Raw genomic sequence first — 17088 nt, 5'->3', positions numbered from 1 at the left:
AGGCGGTGGACGTGTCAAGGAGGTGGAGGTCCGAGTGGACGAGGAGGTGGACATGTCGGTGTAGGTGGAAGAGGTGAAGGATGAGGAGGAGGTAGCCAACACTGTTTTTATGTTTGGTTTTCTATTATTTTTTTATTTTATTTGTGAAGGCCCCAAAACATTGGGTAATGGCAAACAGAAAGCACAAACTGCGCTAGAGTATAACAATGGATGAGTGTGGCCGGTATACTTCTCTACTCTGCCCAAGGTACAGAACGATATCACAATGACTTGCAGGTAATTTTTTAATGAATTATTTTAAAGGAGTTGTCCAGGAATTTGAAGAAAGGGAAGAAAACTGAAGAAGGTCATGTTTCTCAATTCTTTCCAATTCATAGTGACATACTAAGCCAACCACGACTTTTTTGGTTTTTTATTCTTTTTTTATTTTATTTGTGAAGGCCCCAAAACATTGGGTAATGGCAAACAGAAAGCACAAACTGCGCTAGAGTATAAAAATGGATGAGTGTGGCCGGTATACTTCTCTACTCTGCCCAAGGTACAGACAAGTCCTGTGGGATCCATGCCTGTTTCATTTTAATGAACGTGAGCTTGTCCACGTTGGCTGTGGACAGGTGAATGCACCTGTCCGTGATCACACCCCCTGCCGTGCTAAACACAAGTTCCGACAATACACTTGCCACAGGGCAGGTCAGCACCTCCAAGGCTTAAAGAGCTATTTCAAAATTAAAGAGGACCTTTCACCATTCCTGACATGCCTGCTTCATGCATTCCTCATGTAACAACAATTCTGGAGCATCTAGTCTTATGGCTCTATGTTGTGCCATTCCTTTATTATTTCTACTAGAAGTTATAAATGAATTGCTAGCAGCTTGCAGTAAGGGTACAGAGGGGTGGTAATCAGTTGGAGGTGTGTACCTGCACAGTCTGACTCTACCCAGTCAGTGCTGCCATTGTCATGCAGTTCATGCTCCGATGCTCTCCTTTGCCCTGTGCTGAATCGCGCAGAGCAAAGGCCTTTTCTGGAGTTCCGGTGACAAACTAAAGTTGGGAAAGAGGAGTAATTAAAATTTTCAATATTTTGATTTTTTTCACTTTTTTTTCTGTGACTGTCGCGTCACAGTCGCAGCATATTGCATGTCGCAGTGCAACACCATAGACTATCATTATAAAATTTGGCATTCAACATCAATGTCGCAGTGTAGTTGTGCCCTATGTGTCGTGAGACTTATTGTCATGCGACACATGTCGTCGTGTAGCCCTAGCCTAAAGCTGACCTACAGCAGTGAAGAAAAATGGCTGGGTTGTTATGGAAACTTGGAGTAAAACTGTGTGTATGTGGAGACTAAGAGCCTTCAAGCTTCTATTGGCTGATAAGGGACATGAGACCATGTGTATGGCAGTTGGGATATGAAGAGAAAGACTTGCAGGCTCGTATTGGCTAATGCAGGTCATTTTTGAGGAATATCTCAGGAACGGTACTTCCTGGACACCTGATGTACCTGTGTGCCAAATTTGGTAAAGATCGGTCCAGACAGACATTCAGACATACAGAAACTAATTTATATATATATATATATATATACTAGCTGAAGGACCCGGGTATATTTAATCTATTTCATTTAATGTTTGTGTGTGTAGTAAAAGATATCAATACTATCCACTATAACAGTGAGCTCCACAGCCCCCCTCCTTAACACCCCCCCCCCCCCACAGTGCCTATATAAGAGATATATACCGGTATATAAATAGTTCACTTATAAGGAAGGACAGATTATTGTTGTGTCCTTGCCAGCTATGTTCACTATTTTATTTTATCAGTCTGAATTGCAGCCAGGACGTTCGTATTAACAGGGCTACATTCATGCTTTATTTTCTAACATAACCCAGCCAGCCCACACATTTCTCTCCTCTTGTGGAAGAGATTACTCAGCATTTCACACTACGGAGAATTGACAGGAGGGAACTGGAGAAAGGTTCCAACAGAACGAGGTGTGTCACTTTAATTTCTGTTACACATGTCATCTGATGACATAGCTTGGGCACCTCAGGCATTGGGACACCTATCTTGCAATAACTGGCCTATCCACAGTTTACCTCACCCTGATTCCACAGCTGAACATGCCAGAAAAAGGTGAAGCTTATAAAACTCAACAACAAGTACTTTCCTCTGGATGATATCCTGACTCACAGGTTTCCCTCTCATAATAATTATATAAACACTTAATGTGACCTGCATTTCGCAATTTAAGTGGATCCTTTCCTAATAAAAATGATTTCAGGTTGTAAAAGTTTTTTGTATCAACTGCTTACTGTGCAAAAAATATAGTTCAAAACGTTAAAGACCTACCGGTAATCCTATATCGAAAAAAACACTAGAGAATGAGGACAGAACTAGTCTGGGCTCAATGTACTGCGCGGTTATTAAGGTTTGGTGCAAGCTATTGGTCAGCAGAAATATTGAGGACATCGAGAAGTGGGTTTACAGTAAACCATTGGGATTCCAGTGAGTACTGTAGGTCTAATGTCACCAGACTGTGGGCACATTATTACACCAACCAGTATACTACAGTATTGGCCACAGTGTGCAACTAGGTTAACAAGGAATGGTCACCAATATAAAATAGGGAATGGTTCTCAACCTTTGCTACCTCCACCCCTGAGGGTACATCTCACATGTCTAGAGGTTTCTTGCAGTGCCTTCATGCTATGCTTTTGTTGTGGAATGAAGTATTATCCTAGCCTTAGCATGAAGTGATTGATTTGAGTATGGGAGTATTGGGCAACATTGAAAAGTCACTGCTCTAGGGTGTCCATCATGGAAGTTAGGAAGAGGTTATCCTAGCCGATGACTTATCCTAGCTGATTGGTGAGGGTCCGACATCCACATTCTCGAAAATCATCTGTTCTATGTAGCTCCATCGCTAGAATTTGGACCTGAAACACCTAACTGCAGCACTTCTCCCATTAATTTCAACAGCGCTGCAGTTGTGAGTGCAGTCCAGTACAATGTTGATAGTGCTACGTAGCTCTGGCGCCGACTTCTGATGACAGAGCTACACAGAAGAGCTGATTGTCGGGCGTGTGGGGCATCAGGATAAGCTAAGAAAAGTTTATACAGAGAATAGGCCATCACTTAAAAAGGCTGGACAGCCCCTTTAGGTAGTGTACTGCTCTTCAATTTGAATTAAAATGGCTTTAATGAGCGTCATCATGGTTTCTGCAAATATCTAGACACTAGATTTCTGACACTATAACATCAAGTAAGTACTGCAAAATAACCGCACAACTCTCTGAAGATCTGGTGCTGTGCAAAGCAAATTCCTGGAAATATACCATGATCACACAGCCATTATGACATTGCCTGAAGTACCTCCTGGAGCCTAGATAAATTATAGCAGCAAAAGGAAAAACCAAGTGGTAGGGTAACCTGAGCTATGTCTGAGGCGCCATGTAATACATTTCCACTGTGGCAACCACTGTATTTAAATATCCTGGTTGGCCTTGACTTTATTTAGAAAAATCAGCCATCTCACTTGTTTTGATAGTTGAACGATATCACAATGACTTGCAGGTAATTTTTTAATGAATTATTTTAAAGGGGTTGTCCAGGAATTTGAAGAAAGGGAAGAAAACTGAAGAAGGTCATGTTTCTCAATTCTTTCCAATTCATAATGACATACTAAGCCAACCACGACTGCTACAACAAGGCAACTGCTGCCAATGCAGTAACCCAGAGCAGTGGGTATCTGCAAATGGTTTGCTCTTTAATTAAATGTTATGCAATGTATTTTATGCCACATATTGCAACCAGTATAGCCATGTATGGATGGCACGGCCAAGAGTTAATGATCCTGGCTCAACCCTTGCAGATTCTCGGTGGTGGCTGGTTCCAGACTCATCCAAACACCTAACATCAAAGGTACCCCAGCTACCATCAGGCAGGATACCCAGAATCAGTGTGTGCTCCAAGGGAAGAAAGGGTACCCCCTTCTTTCACTGCATGGCCCTAGGGAGCAACGGCATGAGAACATCTGGTGTGATAGAATGGGACTACCAGAGCAGCTTCTACTGCCATTCTCCACTCAGACTCCTCAAGGTCTTGCTGCATCAAGGCCAATAAGATAATGGGTTGCGTCAAAAGGGGGCATAGATGCCCGTAATTAGAACATAGTCCTACCACTTTACAAATCATTAGTCAGACCACACATGGAGTACTGTGAACAGTTCTGGGCTCCTGTGAGCAAGGCAGACATAGCAGAGCTGGAGAGGGTTCAGAGGAGGGCAACTAAAGTAATAACTGTAATGGGTGGACTACAGTACCCAGAAAGATTATCAAAATGGGGGTTATTCACTTTAGAAAAAAGACAACTGAGGGGAGATCTACAGGGAGTGCAGAATTATTAGGCAAGTTGTATTTTTGAGGATTAATTTTATTATTGAACAACAACCATGTTCTCAATGAACCCAAAAAACTCATTAATATCAAAGCTGAATATTTTTGGAAGTAGTTTTTAGTTTGTTTTTAGTTTTAGCTATTTTGGGGGGATATCTGTGTGTGCAGGTGACTATTACTGTGCATAATTATTAGGCAACTTAACAAAAAACAAATATATACCCATTTCAATTATATACCCATTTCAATTATTTATTTTTACCAGTGAAACCAATATAACATCTCAACATTCACAAATATACATTTCTGACATTCAAAAACAAAACAAAAACAAATCAGTGACCAATATAGCCACCTTTCTTTGCAAGGACACTCAAAAGCCTGCCATCCATGGATTCTGTCAGTGTTTTGATCTGTTCACCATCAACATTGCGTGCAGCAGCAACCACAGCCTCCCAGACACTGTTCAGAGAGGTGTACTGTTTTCCCTCCTTGTAAATCTCACATTTGATGATGGACCACAGGTTCTCAATGGTGTTCAGATCAGGTGAACAAGGAGGCCATGTCATTAGATTTTCTTCTTTCAGACCCTTTCTTGCCAGCCACGCTGTGGAGTACTTGGACGCGTGTGATGGAGCATTGTCCTGCATGAAAATCATGTTTTTCTTGAAGGATGCAGACTTCTTCCTGTACCACTGCTTGAAGAAGGTGTCTTCCAGAAACTGGCAGTAGGACTGGGAGTTGAGCTTGACTCCATCCTCTACCTGAAAAGGCCCCACAAGCTCATCTTTGATGATACCAGCCCAAACCAGTACTCCACCTCCACCTTGCTGGCGTCTGAGTCGGACTGGAGCTCTCTGACCTTTACCAATCCAGCCACGGGCCCATCCATCTGGCCCATCAAGACTCACTCTCATTTCATCAGTCCATAAAACCTTAGAAAAATCAGTCTTGAGATATTTCTTGGCCCAGTCTTGACGTTTCAGCTTGTGTGTCTTGTTCAGTGGTGGTCGTCTTTCAGCCTTTCTTACCTTGGCCATGTCTCTGAGTATTGCACACCTTGTGCTTTTGGGCACTCCAGTGATGTTGCAGCTCTGAAATATGGCCAAACTGGTGGCAAGTGGCATCTTGGCAGCTGCACGCTTGACTTTTCTCAGTTCATGGGCAGTTATTTTGCGCCTTGGTTTTTCCACACGCTTCTTGCGACCCTGTTGACTATTTTGAATGAAACGCTTGATTGTTCGATGATCACGCTTCAGAAGCTTTGCAATTTTAAGAGTGCTGCATCCCTCTGAAAGATAGCTCACTATTTTTGACTTTTCTGAGCCTGTCAAGTCCTTCTTTTGACCCATTTTGCCAAAGGAAAGGAAGTTGCCTAATAATTATGCACACCTGATATAGGGTGTTGATGTCATTAGACCACACCCCTTCTCATTACAGAGATGCACATCACCTAATATGCTTAATTGGTAGTAGGCTTTCGAGCCTATACAGCTTGGTGTAAGACAACATGCATAAAGAGGATGATGTGGTCAAAATACTCATTTGCCTAATAATTCTGCACTCCCTGTAATAACTATGTATAAATATATCAGGGGTCAGTACAGAGATGTCTCCCATCATCTATTTATCCCCAGGACTGTGACTGTGACAAGGGGACATCCTCTGCGTCTGGGGGAAAGAAGGTTTGTACACAAACATAGAAGAGGATTCTTTACGGTAAGAGCAGTGAGACTATGGAGCTCTCTGCCTGAGGAGGTGGTGATGGTGAGTACAATAAAGGAATTCAAGAGGGGCCTGGACGTATTTCTGGAGTGTAATAATATTACAGGCCATAGCTAGAGAGGAGTCGTTGATTCAGGGAGTTATTCTGATTGGAGTCGGGAAGGAATTTTTCCCCCTAAAACTAGGAAAATTGGCTTTTACCTCACAGGTTTATTTTTTGCCTTCCTCTGGATTAACTTTGCAAGATAACAGACTGAATTGGATCGGCACACAGTATGTCTTTTCCAGCCTTACATACTAACTTTTTATGTTAAACGATATCTCTCCATGCTAGCAGAAGATTACTTATTATGATTTACACCAGACATTGGCATAAAAAAGGCGACTTTAGACTTTATGGCGCACAGACGGCCAGAGATATGCAGAATTTATTAAGAGGTGTGTGCCTGTTAATAAATTCGATGCATTTTACTCCAGGACACTTTAGTTTAAAGGGGCATATCAAAAGCTTTGAGTTGTGGGGGAGTGCTGAGACCCTCAGAGATGGCTAGAAGTGCAATAGAGCCGGACTGTGGGTGCAGTTACACGGACGCCAATTATGCAATGGGTCAGGATATGGGTATAATAGTCTATGGTTTTGTTCGTGACGCCAATTGCAGCGTGCGCAGGGTACTAACACAGGGCCCTTTAAGATGTAATAACTCACGTACCAGGCTAGGAATGCCGGAGTGGTGTAATGTCTCTGTGTGGTAATGGCAATAGTGACAACGGTGTCTCCTACCTTGGTACGGCTGGACTCCTGTATCCTGGCTCACTTACAATAAAATGAGTGTTGTGCTAGTAGGAGTAATTGAGGGATTTGGTAGCAGTAATTGAGATCCAGACCTTTGGTAAAGTTCAAACTTGTCTTTACTAGTTGCAGCTTTCATCCAAATGAGATACAGCATTAGTCTTTTGTCCCAGCAGGTATTGGCAATGTGTGGCAGGAATTTGGCCTCTGTGCTGACTATCTTCTGCTGTCTTGGGGACTGACTAGCTGAGGAGGAATATGGCTTCTCCTAGTCTCTGGACTTTGACTCACAGTTATTGTCTCAGGGTATGCTTCTTCCTGTAACTGGAGGTGGCTGCTTGCTTCTACCAGCTGAGGCTGCAAGGCTCAGGCTGAAGATTATGATCAATTGTCTCAGCCGAGACAAGATCCTGGCTTTTGATCCCTATATCTGGGAGCTCCTACACACACAGCCTTCCCCAGATCTAGAACTGGATCTAACTGCTTTTCTCCTCCCTTGCTGCAGGATGTGGGAAACTCCACTTAACTTAAGCAGGGGGGGGGGGGGGGGCAGAACAGAACAGGAATGTTCCATACTGAACAGCCAAAACATTAAAACTATTCCTACCAACGATGCTGCCACCTGCTGGTAGACCTGAAACATTACAACGAAAATATCACATTTAAAAAGGTTTTATCTGCACAGTTGTAAAGACATGAGGGAAATCACACCAAATGACAATGTTAATACTGTTAGCAGATTGTAGTGGGGTAAAGGAGTTTAGTAACCCAACTCTGGGGTGTTACAGAAGGAGGAGAGAGAAGCACTCACATATTGTGCTCTCTTCCCTCGCTGCAGGAGACAGGCTCAATAAAAGTCTATGGGCCCAACGTTGAGATGAGACAGCATGATACTGTATGCGAGCGCTTGTCTCTCTTCATTCTAGCAGTTGGTGGGGGTCTCAGCACTGAGACCTCCACCGATCAAAATTTTTGATATGTCCATTTTTATATTAACATGTAATTATTATATTTTATGAATTCATAGAAATGTACTTTACCATGTGAAGTGTGAATGTCACTTATTCTAAATATGTCTAAATATCAATAAATGCTGTGGTATATAAAAGGTTCACTATGTCATTGCTTTAAAAAGGCTCCATTGACAGTGTTGTAATATGCACCACATGGCTGAACAGGGCTAGTTATGTAATTTTACCCTGGAGAGCTGCCAAATCGTTACCATTTTAATTTCTGTTGAAATTCTAGAAAACAAAAAAAAAGTAAACGTTAAATAAAAGTCATTCTATAAAATGAAGTAGTAGTAACAGGATTTTAAGTGCCAATATTACAAACAGTTCATATGTACTAAAATAATAAATTAAAGAGAACCTGTCATGTTGAACATGGTATCTAAGCTGCAGGCAGCATGTTGTAAAGCAGGATGAGCTGAGCAGACTGATATGTATTTTGCATGAAAGTATTCAGTATTAGGCCCCATGCACTGTGTTTTCGGGCCACATAAGGTCCACATTTTTTGCAGATCAGAAGCCAACCCGCAAAAAATACAGACAGCACGCTATGTACTTTCTGCATCCATATGTTGTCCATGGCCCTGCAAAGATGACAGAAAATGTCCTATTCTTGTTCATTTTGTGGATAACGGGATATTATTGAAGATGGAAAATAAATGGCTGCATGCACACAGCTGGTATCCTTGTTTTGCGGATCAGCGGTTTGAGAACTGCAAAACACATATGGTCATGTGCATGTGGCCTAACTTGTATTTTATTCATTTAATTAATGCTCATTCTGGTATGTCAAGGAGGTAAGACGAGGAGGCGGTCCTATCAGTGATTGACAGCCTTCCCTCTATGACTGTGTATACAGAATAGCTGTCAATCACTGCAGCGCTGGGGTCCTAGGTTCGAATCCGACCAAAGACATCTGCATGGAGTTTGTATGTTCTCTCCGTGTTTACGTGGGTTTTCTCTGGGTACTCCGGTTTCTTCCCACACTCCAAAGACATACTGATAGGGACCTTAGATTGTGAGTCCCATTGGGGACAGTTGGATGCTAATGTCTGTAAAGCACTGCAGAATATAGTAGCGCTATATAAGTGCATAAAATAAATAAATCACTGATAGAACTGCCTCCTGGACTTCAAAGACCAGAATGACCAGAAATATAAGTGGTAGGCAATTGAGAGTGCCGGATTTGTGTGAGGGGGAGGCGGGGCGTTCACTATTTAAACCTGGCCCTCCTGCCCCCACTTGTCGGTTTGAACACTTTCAAATCGGCTTGTGGGTTGGTGCCAGAGAAGTGTGTGCGTCACTGGAGGATCGGGTGATCGGTTGCGTCGGGCTCGCCGCTACGGTGATTAGGTAGGCAGGGTGGCCGCACACCCATCTTGCGATGTATTAACATGTGGGGCTGCCGAGCGTGCCGCCGGTCCCCAGCCGCGCTGGCGACTACCCGCGCTCCCGATCGCTGCCGGCACCCCCAGTGACATCTCCGGTTTTCTCTATGTGTGTACTCGTTGTTACTACACACTCCCGCTCTAGGCCCCCCCATACAGGCACCCCGATCCGCGCCAGGCCCGGCGCCAAGCACCCCCGCTCCCACATACAGTGTCCCTCACCTGTGGCGCAGCAGCGTCGGATCACGCCGGCCGTCGGCTCCACAGCGCAGCTCACTGTCTTGCTGCGCTCCAGCAGCTCCTGGCTTGTTAGTGGGCGACACCTACAGGCCCATACTGGTACTGCAGTCCAGGTACAGGCATCCCTTGCTCAGGCAGTGGCTAGGTACAAGGCAGGGGAAAAGGGGGGGGGAAAGGGGGGGGGAAAATAAAATTAAAATCTAAGAGCAAAGACATAGAGGGTTTCAAGGAGGGGGGGCTGGCCACTGCACTTGCGCACGCAGCCGGGCCGCCCGTAAGGCTGTACGGTGCGGCAGGGGGTTGGTTAAAGCGCAGTCGCCATAGTCCGGTGGTTAGCTAGGGAGCGGCGGCATGAGTGAAGGGTCACCCAGCCGGCATGCGCTCACTCATATGTCTGTCCTTGTTTACCCAGGTCCACAGGTGGTTGGCTAAATTTACGACACTGTGGGGGTTTGTGGCTGTCATGGCCGCCAGGTGAGTTAGGGGTGGTGCATGCACGGGCTGAACCCCTCTTTTCTCCTGCTTAGGCTTGGGGGTCGGGGGATGGTGGACTACTAGGTCCAGGCCGCTGGCGCATCTATTACAGGGTGGCGCCTACAGTCGTGGCCTTTGGTGGGGGGGAGGAAAAAAATAAATAAAAATAAATAAATACATTTTTGTACAGAGAGGAATGTTGCTTTGCCAGGTCTGTCACGTCTACAGATCCGCTCTAAAGCCCTGCCACAACTGCAGGCAACAGTCTGTCACGACTACAGACCCGTTATAAAGCCCTGCCACGACTGCAGGCATCAGTCTGTCACGACTACAGACACGTTATAAAGTCCTGCCACGACTGCAGGCATCAGTCTGTCACGACTACAGACACATTATAAAGTCCTGCCACGACTGTAGGCATCAGTCTGTCACGACTACAGACCCGTTATAAAGCCCTGCCACGACTGCAGGCACAAATCCGTTGCGACTACAGACTCATTATTTAGGCCGGCTACTACGGCACACAGTAACCTCACGAACGACATACTCGTGAGCCATACTACCATGGCGGTGGGAGGGATTCCGGTACCGCTACTTACGATGCAGGGTCCCCTCGGGGCTGCAGGTGCGAGGCGGTCACATCCACGGACTCGGCCGCACTCCCGTTGACCACAGGCACGGGGTGGGGATAGCTGCGGGAGGTGGTGGCACGGCCACACATGCAGCCCAGACACAGCCGGGGAATGCAACTTCACGGTCACAGGCTAGGCCCGGTCAGGCCCCAGTCTCCCAGCGGGTCCCAGTCACGCCACAAAAAAATAAAAACAAATAAATATATATACAGCCAGGCAGTTAACAGCGGAGTCGCGCATCCAGGCTACGGTCACAAAGACTACGATACTCGGACCTGCTCATTTGACTACGGACTTCAGAATCCCTGCCCGACCAGGCGGCAGACCCGGCAGCGCTTCTGGTCACGACCGTGGGCGCCGTCGGCCCTTGGTCACAGACACTAGGTCCCCCCCCCCCCCCCCGGGCAGAGTCGGTCTGGTCCGGCCAGTAGATAACGATTAGCATTGATGTGGTTACTTGAGTTTGAATTTCTTTTAGTAGGGAGATGTCGCAGGAGTTACTTCCAGAGGGGTCCTTATCGTCTCGGGACAGCGGGGAGCAGCAGACCGTGAGATCAGCGGAGTTGCCGATAAGGTTGTGGACCGTCCCTAGGCTGATGGCAGAATTATCAAGCAGGGGCATACCGTTCCCGGCCGCCGCGAGGAAGGCGGAACTTCACCACCTTCTGACTTCACAACCAGCGGCTCCTAGCCGAGATGAGGGGTCCCTCAGTGCCATTCTGACTTCCCTAATGGAGCTGCATGCTGCGGTCAACACCATGGGTACAGCGGTGTCCGACATGCAGGCTAGGCTGGAGACTGTCGAGGGCCAGCCTGCAGCGTTCAACACAGTGTTGCAGACAGGGTCTGTCGCCAGCTCATCAGCATCCGCAGCGCCGGGTGGGTCCAGCTTTTCCACAACCATAGCTCCTTCCCATTTTGTTCCTCCCAATATCCGGCAGGATATTCTGGAAGGGAAAGACATTAATTTGGCGTCCCTGCTCGTGCCAGCACACGAAGCCCCGGACAACAAGACCACATCCTGCGGAGAGGTCTCTGTTGTGCTCAAGTCTAGGGACGCACGGCTCAACAGGAAACTCAATGTTCCCGAGTTTGTGCTGGCATTCAGCCTTTACCGAGACGTGGTGTGCTCTGCTAGCTCCCTTAGGAGGGAGGAGCTGGACCTGTATTTATTCAAGGTCGTCGACCTAGGGTACAAGTATGGAGGCACCACCTTCTATGAGTACCACCGCTCCTTCTCGGCAAAGGCGGCGGCCACACTCGCTCAGTGCAAACATGTCGTAGACTGGTCTCGGATGGATACCGAGTTATTTTGCCGCCACTTTGCGGGCCTCAAGGCCCCGGCTTGCACTGGTTGCGGTTCCTACGCCCACACGGCCGGATGGTGCTCAGAGAGCGGTAGCACAGCTGCGCCTTCCGTGTCCGGCGTTCTCCCCATCCAGCCGGCGGGCAGGGCTTCCGCGTCCAATGACAAGTTGGGGCGCCCGGTGAAATACCTCGGTAAGTCACCTTTATGCAATAATTTTAATTATGCCATATGCCACTACAATCAATGCAGGTTGTTGCACTTATGTACCCAGTGTTTCAGGGCTCACCCCCGCGTCGCTTGCACGCAAAAAGGGGGGAATCACGCATGACTAAGCGTGGTTAACGTGGATCTCCTCGCCTGTTTCTTAGCCGGTCATCCAGATTCAGATTGGGTACTATACGTGCTCAACGGTCTGCGGTCCGGCTTCCACACAGGCTTGCTGGCTCTTCCGCAAGCCCCGCATGAGTGCGGGAACTTGGCGTCGGCTATCACAGATCCCGAGACGGTCACCCAATTAATCCAAATCGAGCTGGATAAGGCTTATGTGATCGGCCCAGTGCGGCAGCCTCCGTTTGAGTGCTGGAGGGTCACCCCGGTTGGGGTGGTGACAGGAAAATTTTCCAATAAAAAAAGATTGGTGTACAATTTGTCAGCCCCACATTCCTTAGCAGTCCCCAGTCTGAATTCTTTGATCCCCTCGGAAGAATTCTCCATGAGGTACACCTCTATTGATGAGGCGATTGAGGTCATACTCAAGTTCGGGAGAGGGGCCTGGTTATCCAAGGCGGATATCACAGACGCCTTTAAACTGCTCCCCATCCATCCGGAACTCTGGCAGTGGCATGGGATAAAGTGGCAAGGGCTGTACTACTTTGCCAGCAAATTGACCTTCGGGTCCAAGTCAAGTCCATGGCTCTTTGATCAGTTGGCTAGCGCGTTGCATTGGGTCTTATCAGACGTCTTCAGGGTCAGCCCTGTCACGCATTACCTGGACGACTTCCTTCTGGTCGAGCCCCCGACACGGCAGCCTCAGGACCTACAGCACTTGCAGACAGTATTTTCTGACCTCAATGTGCCAATAGCTTCTCACAAAGTAGAAGGCCCCGACACCACCATAACGTTTTTAGGGATACGTTTAGACTCGGTGCGCATGCAGGCGAGTCTCCCACCTGATAAATTAGATAGAATCAGGCAGGCCGTGCATAGGTGGGCTCAAGTGAGAGTAGCTTCCAGAGCGGACCTGCAATCCCTGTTAGGCATGCTCAATTTTGCCATGCGCATCATTCCCCAAGGCAGGTCCTTCATCTCTAGGCTTTTGGCGCTGCTCCCACAGGCCCGCGCACAGAACGAGATGGTACGGTTAGGTCCAGAGGCCATGGCCGACCTGATGATGTGGGACAGGTTTTTGACACACTGGAATGGCGTGTCGCTCTTCATTCCGGTAGTCTCGAACCAGTCTCCAGTGGTCCACACTGATGCCTCATCGTCAGTCGGCTTTGCCGCGCTGTACGGTCGCATCCATTCCAGATTTCTCTTCGTGTTCCACCTTGTTTGAGGTATATCCCTTAGTGGGGGCAGCAGTGGCGTGGGGCGAGCAGTGGAGGAACTGCACGGTACTATTTCTCACGGACAATACGGCAGTTGTGGACATCGTCATGAAGGGCAGGTCTAGTTCCAAACTGGTCATGTCATTCGTGAGGAGGTTCGTCTGGTTGTCTCTGACGCACAATTTTCGTTTCGTATGCAGGCACATCAGTGGAGAGCGCAATGTCGCTGCAGACGCCTTATCCCGCCTTAATTTTCCACTTTTCTTTCAGGTTTGTCCAGGGGCAGATCTCTCGCCGACACCAATTCCGCACCAGGCCCAGCTGCGCTTGGATTAGTCTCGCATCTCACCGTAGCTAAGACACTGATGGCTAAATCCTTGTCCCACAATACCCTGCGGGCATATAAGACAGCGTGGCGCCTGTTCCAGAAATATGAAAATACCTACCCGGCCGCAGGCCTGGGACCTATCACTCACCTACTGGGTTTTGTTGGGTTTTGCCACTCTCAATTACACTTATCCTATAGTACGGTTAAATTATACCTCGCAGGTATTCAGCACCACCAGTACAGCCTATATCTGGAACTACCGTCACTTTTCTCTGCCCACCCTATCAAAGCGGCGTTGAAGGGTTTGCGCAAGACGTCTGTCGCAAAACGACAGGTGTGTCAGCCCTTTACCGGCCGCTTGTTCAGGTTGGTGACAGACAAACTACAGGGCGAACCATTCGGCCCACAGGTTAGCGCGCTGGTAGTAACAGCATTGTATCTGGCCTTCTATGGGTTCCTCAGGCCAGGTGAGCTAATGGGCGCCAACACGCTGGCCGGGTGCTTGCAGAAAGGTCAGCTCGTCCGGCGCGGGTCCATCTATGTGCTCACCTTGGCCTCAACCAAAACGGCACGGCCCGGGGAGTCGGTGGAGGTCAGATACTTCCCCACGGCCAATAGGTGGTGTCCGGTACGTGCCTTTGATGCTTGGCTCCTCAGCATTGAATCCGAGCCGACATCTTCTCCCCTACTCGCACTAACCATCGCGGTCTTTCTTAAATACGTGCAGGTGCTGCTGGCAGGGTCAGGGGTCGATCCCCTCTCAATCACAGGACATTCCTTACGCATTGGCGCGGCAGCCGCGGCGTCCCTGCATAAGGTGCCGGCACATATTATTAAACAGTTGGGTCGCTGGAGTTCCGCATGTTACATGCGGTATATCCCGGATCCGCATAACGAAATGTCACTGGCTTTTCAAGTGTTGGCGTTGTAATTTCGGTTATTAAAGCTTTTCAACACTCCTATGCATGGTTCTTTTTGGCCCCTTTAGGCTACCCTTCTATAAGCAGTTCCGGCACAACTCTGCTGCTTCTAGTAGGCAGGGGAGGGTAGGCTTAGGTAGGGTATCCTCTCAGCATGAGCCGATCCGAGCACAAGTGGTAGGCAATTGAGAGTGCCGGATTTGTGTGAAGGGGAGGCGGGGCGTTCACTATTTAAACCTGGCCCTCCTGCCCTCACTTGTCGGTTTGAACACTTTCAACCCACCCAGGAGCCCTCCCTTCTTTCAGGGCTCATTATTGGGGTAGCCCCCTTTAGGCTACCCTTCTATAAGCAGTTCCGGCAAAACTCTGCTGCTTCTAGTAGGCAAGGGAGGGTAGGCTTAGGTAGGGTATCCTCTCAGCATGAGCCGATCCGAGCACAAATGTAGAAATGACAAGTTTTACTGAATCATTTCCCACAAAACTATATATCAATCTGAAAACACAAGTGAAATCGCACTCTGTAACCAGCACTCTGCCCTGCCTCTGTGCTGGATGTTGAATGAGGCATTAGTGTACATTTTGGCCAAAGCGTAATAAGCCACTCACCATGTCAAGGTCGCCTTCATGAGTGGTTCCTAACACTAGTTCCTACCTGTTATGGGCCATGACAGCCACACAAAGTCCAGGGAGCGCAGGTACAGCATGCACGCCAAGCACACTCTGCTTTTAACCCCGTCCGATGCCATTACAGCTTTCATCGGATCCAGGGATGCAAGTACCAACATGCATGCTGAGCCCACTATATACTTCTCGTGGAGCCAAATGACTACTGGTAGGTGCTATATAAGCAGACTCAGTTTTATACTGACTTTAAAACCAGCCTCGAGGGCATACTAACTGGTCAGGTGTGCATGACTGCTTGGAGATCTCCACGCCTCCAATATATACTACAAAGAAAAAAATGTTGAGGGGTTCAGCCCGCACAACCCTGTATGCAGGTGCACATTGCTATGGCGAAATACAGATACAAACGTAAAAACACAAATGCAATCGCACTCTGCAACCAGCACTCTGCCCTGCCTCTATGCTGGATGTTGAATGAGGCTGTCATGGCCCATAACAGGTAGGAACTAGTGTTAGGGACCACTCATGGAGGCGACCTTGACGTGGTGAGTGGCTTATTACGCTTTGGCCAAAATGTACACCAATGCCTCATTCAACAATAGGTGACATAGTGTGGAGGTGGCAGCAGCATCAGGAAACCTCAGAGTGGCAGGGTGACATAGTGTGGAGGTGGCAGCAGCATCAGGAGACCACAGAGTGGAAAGGTGACATAGTGTGGAGGTGGCAACAGCATCAGGAGACCACGGAGTGGCAAGGTGACATAGTGTGGAGGTGGCAGCAGCATCAGGAGACCACAGAGTGGAAAGGTGACATAGTGTGGAGGTGGCAACAGCATCAGGAGACCACGGAGTGGCAAGGTGACATAGTGTGGAGGTGGCAGCAGCATCAGGAGACCACAGAGTGGAAAGGTGACATAGTGTTGAGGAGGCAGCAGCATCAGGAGATCACAGAGTGACCCGATGACAGAGTGGGGAGGTGGGTGGCAATACCAGTACCAGCTGAAGATGGTGGGTGAAAGAAGTAGCTCTTGGCATCAGATGTGTTGCATCAGGCAGGGGGCAGCATCATAATAGTAGCTGAGGCAGGTAGCCAGAAGAAACCGGTCTCTTTTGTCAAAGTGTTGGTGTGGCACCATGGATGATCTAGTCTGATGCATCAGACATTGGTGGGTGGAAATCCTGGCTGATCCACACCTGATTCATCTTGACAAAGGACAGTCTCTCCACATTTTGGGTGGACAGGCGAGTTCTTCTTGGGGTACCTATGGCCCCTGCCGCACTAAAACACCTGCTCTGATGCCACACTACTGGCCGGGCAGGGCAGCTTATCCAGGGCAAACTCTGTTAGTTGTGGCCACAAATACAGTTTGGCTACCCAGTAGTCCAGCGGATCTTCAGTGTGGGGTGGCAGGGTGCTGGTCAAGTATGCCCCCACCTGCTGGTTCAGGTCCTGCTCCAGGTCTAGCTGCTGCTGCTGCTGCTGGTGAGTAGTTTCTTCACCAGGTGGGTGAAGAAAGCTGCTGATCAGCGACTCTAGACTCAAGTTGCTGCTGATGGAGCTGGAACTGCTCCTTCCACCCCACCCTGCCACAGCAGCCATGGCAGAGGAACATGAGCGCAGAGGGCCCCCACAGTCAGACCTACGATAGGCAGCGGCCAACTGACTACATAGGATGTCTCTATAGTAGTTCAGTTTGTCCTCGCTC

Source organism: Bufo gargarizans, chromosome 9, assembly GCF_014858855.1.
Source record: "Bufo gargarizans isolate SCDJY-AF-19 chromosome 9, ASM1485885v1, whole genome shotgun sequence".
Taxonomy (NCBI): Eukaryota; Metazoa; Chordata; class Amphibia; order Anura; family Bufonidae; genus Bufo; species Bufo gargarizans.
Note: the sequence above shows the minus strand (reverse complement) of the source record.